Raw genomic sequence first — 9,289 nt, forward strand, 5'->3', positions numbered from 1 at the left:
AGCACATCTTAAGCAGCTTATGATTTGTATTTTTCCACTGTGCGGAAGCCTGTGAGAAACACCAGCCTTTTTCAAGTGTCTAGGTGTCATCCCTGATGTTCTTTCTGCAGAAGGTAGGAGAAGATACGGCATAGCTGAAAAGCCGTATCTCAGTAGTTTAAGTGAGGAGAGGAAGTATCCAGAGTACCGTTCCCTTGAAACGGAGCACTGAAGTTGCAGGCAGTAGGAGCGTTCTCATTTAGAGTAACGGGTGTTGTTGGATGCACGTAGTAGAATTCAGCACTGTGGTAAGCCAAATAGTGAGATTTGTGTCTTGTAAGGTATTTATAGAGATGGTGCTAGGTAAATGCATGCATGTTCATTTTAAGAAGAGAAGTGCAAGTCTGAAATTCCTCATCTACAGAGGCTGGAACAAGGAAGTATTTCAATGCTCTGGAATTTTTAAGACCAGCCAAGTGACCATACGGAGCAGGGGGTTTGGATTCCATGCTTGCACCCTGGCCCGTAGGCCATAATTAAATTCAAAATTTCATACGCGCCTCATTCCAGCAGCAGTGGTATTGAGCTTTAATTAAAATTCATAAAGCACTACGATTGCCAAATACTACATGCAGTCTCCTCTTTTACTGAAACAGTAAGGCCGATGGTAAATCAAGTTAAAGAGCTCTTGTCAATTACAAATGCCGAGGTTAAACATTAAAACCACACTTGAACAGCTCTAACCTGTCCTCATTAGTAACCCTGGGTACACTACATAGACTTTGGGGCCAACAAATATAAGTCAGCAGATGCCGTATTACTTTTTTACTCATGTAGCGACTTTGTACTGAAGTGGTTTCAATCTTTTTTTTTTTTGCAATTCCTTAGAGTATTTGAAAAACAAGACATCACTAATAGCTTGCAAGAGATCATACCATGTAGCCTGTTACAATATAAAGAAAAGTTATTTTCTGGTTATATGCAAGATACTGAAAACACCAAAGGATTCAACGTAGTTAATACTTCCATGCACAGCCAGAGAAGCAATTTAAGTGTGTTGGTTCTGCTCTAGCCATGGCAGGGATATTGGTCTACTAATTAGCAGAGTACAGAGAAGAGAAGAATCTGTTTTAAACAAGTCAACAAGACAGCTATTTCAATCTGGCTCGTCATGTATCTCAGGGTTTCCCCTTTTTTCTGGGCTACCATAGTAAAATAGTCCCCTTCTACACCTAGTTAATCAGACGCAGTATCATTTTAAAGGCTCTGTCACCAGTAGTGCTCCTGCTCCCCAGCAGTATCTAAGGTAGGAGAAAACCAGAGCCACAGAAATGGTGCTGGATTCTCCTCCCAGTTTACTCCTAATCTGTACATGGTTTGGAATGTCTAGGTCACAATACAAACTCAGCTTTAATCTACATTTGGACAAAAAGCAATTTATGTATCAGTAAGAGGGCATAAGGAAATTTGCCTTCAGCAATACTGCACCCTAGTCAGAGTCTTTGCAATAATCACATCCAGCTAAGCACTATGGTCACAAAGTGCCCAAGCATACTCTTAGGTAAAACTAAAAAAACATTCAGTGGGAAACTCTTATTATTCCTCTACCTCAGCGGTTTCTCAGCCGTGAAAGAGGGAGAGCAGAGCAGAGTACTGAGGAGGATATTCCTAATGGAAGTAAAAGTGTGTTCAGTCCTGCTGTGCCAGCATGCCCCAGGGAGAGAGGGCCATACAACACCCCTTACCCTTGCTTTGCCACTGCGCTGGGATGAAGGGGTGGTGTACCTCAAACAGAATCTAGACTTCGAGCCATCAGTATTTCTTCTGCCGCTTCTTAAGTAGCAAGGAGACGGCCACATCAGTGCAAGAACAGGGAAATGAGCTTTTGACCCCAACTCAAGGTCAGGACAAAACTTTTTATTCTCCTTTTCTGAGCTATGTATTCACCCCACTTGGTGCCTAGAGTCATAGTAAAAGAATAATCTTTCATTATCAGTCCCTATCAATTCCTACAAGTTTCTGAAGAAACCAGAGCAAGTGGATTGGACCAGATTTGTTGGTTTTGTTCCTTTTCTCCCTACACCCAAGGTTGCCGGAGGCACCATGAATTATGCATCATTTGCTCTACTTAGGACCTAGCCACCCTATATCTTTAAATTATTGTCTCTGGGACTGTGCTGGTTTTGGCTGGGATAGAGTTAATTTTCTCCACAGTAGCTAGTATGGGGCTACGTTTTGGATTTGTGCTGGAAACAGCGTTGATAACCCAGCGCTGTTTTCGTTCCTGCTGAGCAGTGCTTACACACAGTCGAGGCCTTTGCTGCTCCTCACCCCACCAGCGAGTGGGCTGGGGGGCACAAGAAGCTGGGAGGGGGCACAGCCAGGACAGCTGACCCCAACTGCCCAAAGGGACATTCCATACCATAGGGCGTCGTGCTCAGCATAGAAACTGGGGAAGAAGAAGGAAGGGGGAGATGTTCGGAGTGATGGCGTTTGTCTTCCCAAGTCACCGTTACGCGTGATGGAGCCCTGCTGTCCTGGAGATGGCTGAACCCCTGCCTGCCCATGGGAAGGGGTGAAGGAATGCCTTGCTTTGCTTTGCTTGCGTGCGCGGCTTTTGCTTTCCCTATTGAACTGTCTTTATCTCAACCCATGCGTTTTCTCACTTTTACTCTTCCGATTCTCTCCCCCATCCCACCGGGGGGGAGTGAGCAAGCGGCTGGTGGGGCTTAGTTGCCGGCTGGGGCTAAACCACAACAGGGACACAGCAAGTTTTCAGTGCTCGAATCTTATTTCAAACTCAGTCATCCAATTCCAAAGAACGCTAGTTCAGAAATTATTCCAAGGCCAAGCAATCTAAAGTAAATAAAAGCACGTGTATAAGACCTTGAATCTAAGATGAGTTATTTTGCTACATGATGTTAGATGTTTTAGTTCCAACACAAATGATCCAATTGCTATTTAAGGATAGCATAAGGAGAAGACTGACAAATAATGGAAGTCAAGGGAGCTAATTCAAAACAGGCTGCTCAGGTCATCAACCAAAGAAGATATATATAAAAATTTCTGCCAGCAACCAAGCAAGTTGCCTAAAAATAGAATTCATGGATTATAGAAAAATACAGAGACGATCAGTGTCCAAGGGCACACAGTGTTTCAGTTTTACAGTGAAAACAAGTCTGCTCAGAGGTGAAGTGACTTGTCCAAGATTGCATGGGAAGCTGGCAACAGATCAGAAGCTAGAAGCTAGTCATTGGTGCTGTCAGGCTAACGCCCTCCTCTCACTAAGGAGAAAGCTGATGATAGCATCCCAAATCTTACACACAAGCTAATCATAAATTCTTCCTTTCAAAAGAAACGTGCCAGAACCATACAAATCTGACAGATTTTCATCCTGTTTGTGACAACAGAACTAAGCCATCTAACTGTCCCTTGTTTTTATCATCAGTTTTGTTTCCATCTGTAACTTCCCCAAGTTGGGGATATCTAGGCACTCGTAGCAGATTGCAATGAGTTACAGTAGTAATTGCCAGCCTTTAAATCTAAACAGATTAGCCCTTCGGATGGCTTTTCATCAAGTGCTGGGATTATTAACCCCAAAGCAAGTTCTTACATAGCAAAAGAGAAGCAAGCAAGATAGGGCTAAATCAGTCTCATCAGCTGCAGGTTTGCAGTTAATGCACAACACCAGCTACTCAATGTAAGTTTTCAGAGAAGCATGAAAGGTTTTTTTTCCCCCATAACACAGGACTCCAGAATAGACAAGCAATACATTACCTCTCCTCTAAATCCAAACCCCTCTTTTGCAACAGCCCAACTATTGTTAGAGGAGCACTGTTCAAAGACCTTCTGCCCGAAAGCCAAAACAAGCCTTTCAACTATCTACCTTACCTTTTTTCCAGGAAGATTGCAAATAAAAGCCACTTACCCAACGTGACTTCCACAGGATGATGTCCATTATCACAGCCCACACCAAAAAACCCCACAGGGCTATTCTCGCTGCTTTTATGAAGACCAGTTGGTCTTCACCTTATTATTGACCTCAGGGAATCAGCTGGGAAGCAACAAATCAGCTACAGATGCAGATTGGCCCAACTATTGTAAGGGGACATCCCCACGTGGGTATTGTCCATCTTCCTGACACTAGGAGGGAAAGTCCATTTTCCACAAAGGAAAATTGTGCAAAGTCCATTTTCCACAATTTTCCACAAAGGAAAATTGTCCGTTTTCCCTGATACTACTAAAATGCGTATTGCCATTTTTTAAAAATGCATTTTCATCCAAATTAAAACCTTTCACGCACATATAGTGAACTCACTTCTTTTTGCATCTTTGCCACGAAGATTTAAAATAAGACTTTTCTTCCTTTTTTTTTTCATAAATAATTCAAAATAACTTTCACATTTGTTACTGAAGCAGACTTTTGAAGCAAGGGAAGCCATTTGCAGCCCTCCCGTTCGCTTGCCCTCTAGAATTCAGTCACTAGATGTCACCCTGTGCCCTTCCGAGCACTTTAAAAAGCATCAAAGCAGGAACCTAAGCAGTGTTGACAGTTGTTTATGACTAAAATCTTGCTATGTTCTCTAATAAATATCCGCTGTTTAACACAGACTCAAGTGGATGATCGGGGAGAAAAGGAAAAAAAAGTTTTCCAATTCAGACATGGAATTCTGAAGGAATTATTGAGGATGGAGCCAGCAGATTGTTCCATGTAATTAGTGATCGGTAATGCATACCCAGATTTCAAAAACAAACCTTTGTAGAAGCCCACAAAGCCCCCCAAAATGGAGAAAGCAAATTAACTAAAAATGATGAGCCGCATTTTGGTCAGTACGACAATGAAGTTCAGACACCATTTGGGAGCTACAATAACTCGGGATTATGGAAAGATAACTAACCGCGCCTGTTATGGAAAAAAATGCAGCTATGATTTGCCAAAATCTTTGGATGACTTTTTATTGTCTGTGTATGTTTGTGGTAAAACTGGCCACAAATTTGACATCAAAGGACTTTGTTGTTGTTGGGGGAGGGTTGGCAGGCAGAAGAAAAATAACTTTTCAATGAAGTGGACATTTTTTATAGAACGAGCCAAAACAAACCAAAACCTCCAGTCCCCCTGCGCTCCCCCCCCCCACACCTTCAGTCAAGTTTTTCTGTGGTTCCATGAGCTGAAAATACAATTGATTTGAGTTGTCAAATTTAGTTTTCTTAAGGGACCCCCCCCCCCCAAAAAAAAAATATTCAAAGAAGAATTCAGTTCCAAAAAACGTCTATGTATGACTCCTTGAACTTTTGGATTGATTAAAGAATATGTAGAAATGAGACCTATTAAAAATTATCAGCACACTGATCGAATCTAGGAGCATCTCAGGTAAGTCTTTTGTGGGATAGGGAGCTAATTACTCATGATCTTTGATTAAGGCATTCACCTGGCATTTGATGCTGAAATTTAGGGAGTGTAAAAAGAATTTTGGAAAAGCGGAGTTAAGGAATGAGTTATCAATACTTAGGTGTTATTGCAGGGGAAATAGATATTTTTTTCTGAGTCAGATTCCAAAGGCTTTATTAATTCTGAACAGCCCCCCCTCGGTAAAACAATTCCCCTGTGAGCGCAACAGCACTTCCAGGGAAATACCGAGCAGCTCTGAGAATCGGGCCCTGTCTCCGGACTTGCCTATGCTGCTGCGTGGATATGTGAACTCTGGAGCACGCCAGGCAAAGTGGAGCCACGGTGGGGTTCCACGCAGTGTCCCAACGTGGTTCTAGCACTGCCTAGGGTCCCGCTCGCACCAGCCAGGGTTTCTGTCCGTGCAGGCCGTACTGCAGGGATACTTATTTCTGTCTCAGTGGGTATGGAGTGGTACAGCTCTGGCCTCGTTCCTGCACTGTTGTCGAGCTGTCATAGCCTTATGCTTTTATACCCAGGTCACAAACATTGCGTAAAATCCAAACTTCAGCCATACTTTCCACATCCTCTCCTCTTTCTCTCTTTTTTTTTATTATCGGTTTCAATGAAAACATGGAAAAAAATGTGGAAAAATCTAGACACTGATTCATGTTTTGATGAAAACCCAAAAAGCCACAAGCCCGCACATCCACTCCCTGCTGCCCGCTATTTGATGATCGCTCTGGCCCTGATTTCTGGAGATGCCAAGGCAATCGCCTCTGCCCGGCTCAGCAGCGTGCTTTAGCAAGTTGGCAGGGAGGGCAAAGAACGTCTAGTCATTTAAGGCCACAAGCCCCACCTTCTGGTGGCCCATGTCATTCCCTGCTTTGCTTGACAGCCAAGACCCAGGGAATGCCAGTCCTGTTACAGCATCTGTTTATTTTCCAGGCAGCAGGCTGATGTGCAGTATTGCAATCTAAAGTGTTGGACAAGTAGAGAAGCTCCACACAAAGAGCCTCTAGTGCAAAGTGCACCACGCGTAAGCAACAGAGGGGACTGGAAAATTAATAACACTGTCTTTTTTAAATAAAGGAAAAGGTTGTTGTTGTTGCCAGTGATCAATTGGCTTGGGATAGTGCCAAATGGCTCCAGTTGGCTTTGAAGCATCATAGCGCAAGACACTGCAAAAACATTTATCCAGAACAGATCCTAGCCACAAGAGTTACAAATATTTACTTTATATATTTACTTTAGGGAAGGACTCAAGCCAGAGATAGTAGATCTTGATTGCAAACATACCAGCAATTGAGGTGCTAAGAGCCGGAGTTTTGGGTCTAATCTTTCTGATCTTATCTTGTCTAATATATTTGTCTTTCTTTCCATGCCTTGACCTCAATAAAACAAGCGTTCTACGCACTGGAAAAACCGTCCCTATAAATGTGCTGTGCTGAGCTCCAGGCCTGAATCTATGGCTCCGCTAAGATCAAGGAGGCCAGGAGGTAACCCAGACTTAGATTAATTTCGGTATCTTTTGTAGTTCCTCAGATGTTTACACGTTGCGCACTTGTGCATACAATTTTCTCAGCTGTCTCTGCCTTAATTTGCAGCTCGTCTCTCACAGTCCCTAGCAAGTGGCTTCTCTGTGAATGCTACGCCGTGTCCCTTCCTAAAAATAAATCTTGCTGAGTTTGGCTGCAAAGAACGTTAGGGGAATCTTCAGCCATACAGGGATTTTCCCAAATATGAGGTGCTGCACACAGGAAATTAGAAAAGTTCTAGCTATTCTGGCTTTCTTTACCATTCCTAATCCCTGATTTCACAGGGACTCCTGGCTAGTAAGATGTTTGGTGGGGTTTTACCTTTTTTCTCTGACTGGCCTTCTAGCATACTATTCTGCAAAGCTTGTCAGGGTGGTGGGTCACTCAGCTGCTTCTTCTTGCCCTATAGCAGCGAGCAATGGATGGCTCGCCAGGGCAGTGGAAGGCTGTAGAGAGACAGAGAGGAGAGATTCCCTCAAGGAGACGTGACTGAATGGCAAAGGGTGCGTTAGCAAGAGGCACTGGCATTGGCAAAAGGGAGAAGAGCTACTGGCGATGCACTGTGACTGGAGAGGACAGCCTGCTCCACACTTTCAGATTTAAAGAGTAGGTTAGCCAGCTCCTTAACCCGGTGCTGGAAGATGCAGTTACTCCTGGAACCCTCTTCCTCCTGGAATTGCAAAGTAACATCTGCTCTTGAGTGCTGGAGCAGTAAGATATTGGTGCTGAACATTGGTTAATGCAGCCTGCAAGGCTGGTCACCTTTTCATTATAAAAGGAAGAACTGAAAAATTAATTGTAGTCAGGGCTCCTGGAGCCTACCATCAGATTAGTCTGTAGCCATGGGCAGGCCTGCCAAACCATGGTCTGCAACGCCCTGAGTTCTTAATGTGCTGTGCATCCATTATTCCAACAGAATCCAGTGGAAACAGTTCTTAAAATGAAACGAATAACTACTCCATGCCTCAGTTTCTCCCTCAGTAAACTGATGATAACGTTACCTCTTCTCCGGGCATTGTGAAGTGAAGCTATCAAAGGCCTTTGGGATCCAGGCATGGCTGGACTTAGGGAAGTGCCTGATTATTTTACACTTTGTGAAAGTCCAATCTGGCTCCTGAAAAGCTTCATCAAAGCAAAACCCGTAGCTGGAAGGTTTATGAGGACAGGGAGAGGGGTAAGAAAACAATAACCAAGATCTAATTTCTTAGGAGTAACAGATAGTCCCGGGAGGATATAATTGAAGTCTCTAATGGCTGCAGATAAGATCAGACTGAGTTACTATTTTCAGCCAGTCTCAGACATCAGGACTGGAGTCACCGAAATAAATTCTAAAACCTGAGACAAATGAAATGCAGTGATCAGGAAGCTGCAGGGTCCCTAAGAGCGAGAGACAGCAAGAAATACATAAATATTGCAACTGGGTGGAATCAGCCACTAGGCAGGGATGTCCTGTCCCAGTTGTCCTAAGTGCTGGGGTCACTAAAGAAGAGACAGATGCCTGTTTGGGAAAGGACTGAGATGAAAAGGAGGAACTTGGAGGGGTAAAATGATCTTGATTTTAATTCCAGCTGTGACAAGAGGAACTTTATCCTCACTACAGTGCACCAGCAACAGCTCTCTGCTCCATCTGCTTTTGGAAAAGAGCAGGGCACAACCGCAAAAGACCCAGAGCCATGTTTAGGCCAGGGAGTTGCTCTGGGGTGATGGGTAGGAGCCTGTAGAAGTGGGCAATGCCAGAGTGAAGGCAGCGTCTCCCAGCTGGGGACCTGATCCCCAGGCAGTGGTTCCAAGTGAGCTATACAGATAACGTCAAAGATCACCAGGGTGAAGACTAGTGAGACTAGTAGGGGTAAATTTTGCATGATCCTGGCAGGGACATGGCGGGATTGGGAGTGGGGGAGAATTATGTTTATTTGGCTGGCAGGAGGTACTTACCCTGGGAAGAAGAAGGAAGGCTAGTGACTAAAGGCAATGTGATCTCAGAAGCCCACTTCCTATGTTATGAGCTGTGCAATTCCTGGGTGCTACACAGCACCCGGCCACCTGCGGGTCATGCAAATGGGTGCCCTGGTTTGAGAATTCCTTCCTCTACTTCTTGTTTGGTGCATTGATCACCCATTGTAGTTGCCTTAACCTGCCCATAGGCCTATATATCCTTGTCTGAGGACCCCAGAACACACTCCCTGCACCACCAAGGAAGCGGGGCATGCCTTCAGCTGCCTCTTTCCAAACACAAGCTACTGAGAAGCAATATGGTCAAGGGCCCAGGGAGCTGGACTTGTGTAGCCTGGAGAAGAAAAGTTGTGGGGAGGCTAATAGCAAGCTTACAGTACCTGTGAGAAGTTAGCAAGGAGACATATCCAGGCTCTGCATGCTGGTGTATGGC

The sequence above is a fragment of the Ciconia boyciana genome, chromosome 19 (genome assembly GCF_034638445.1).
Source record: "Ciconia boyciana chromosome 19, ASM3463844v1, whole genome shotgun sequence".
Lineage (NCBI taxonomy): Eukaryota > Metazoa > Chordata > Aves > Ciconiiformes > Ciconiidae > Ciconia > Ciconia boyciana.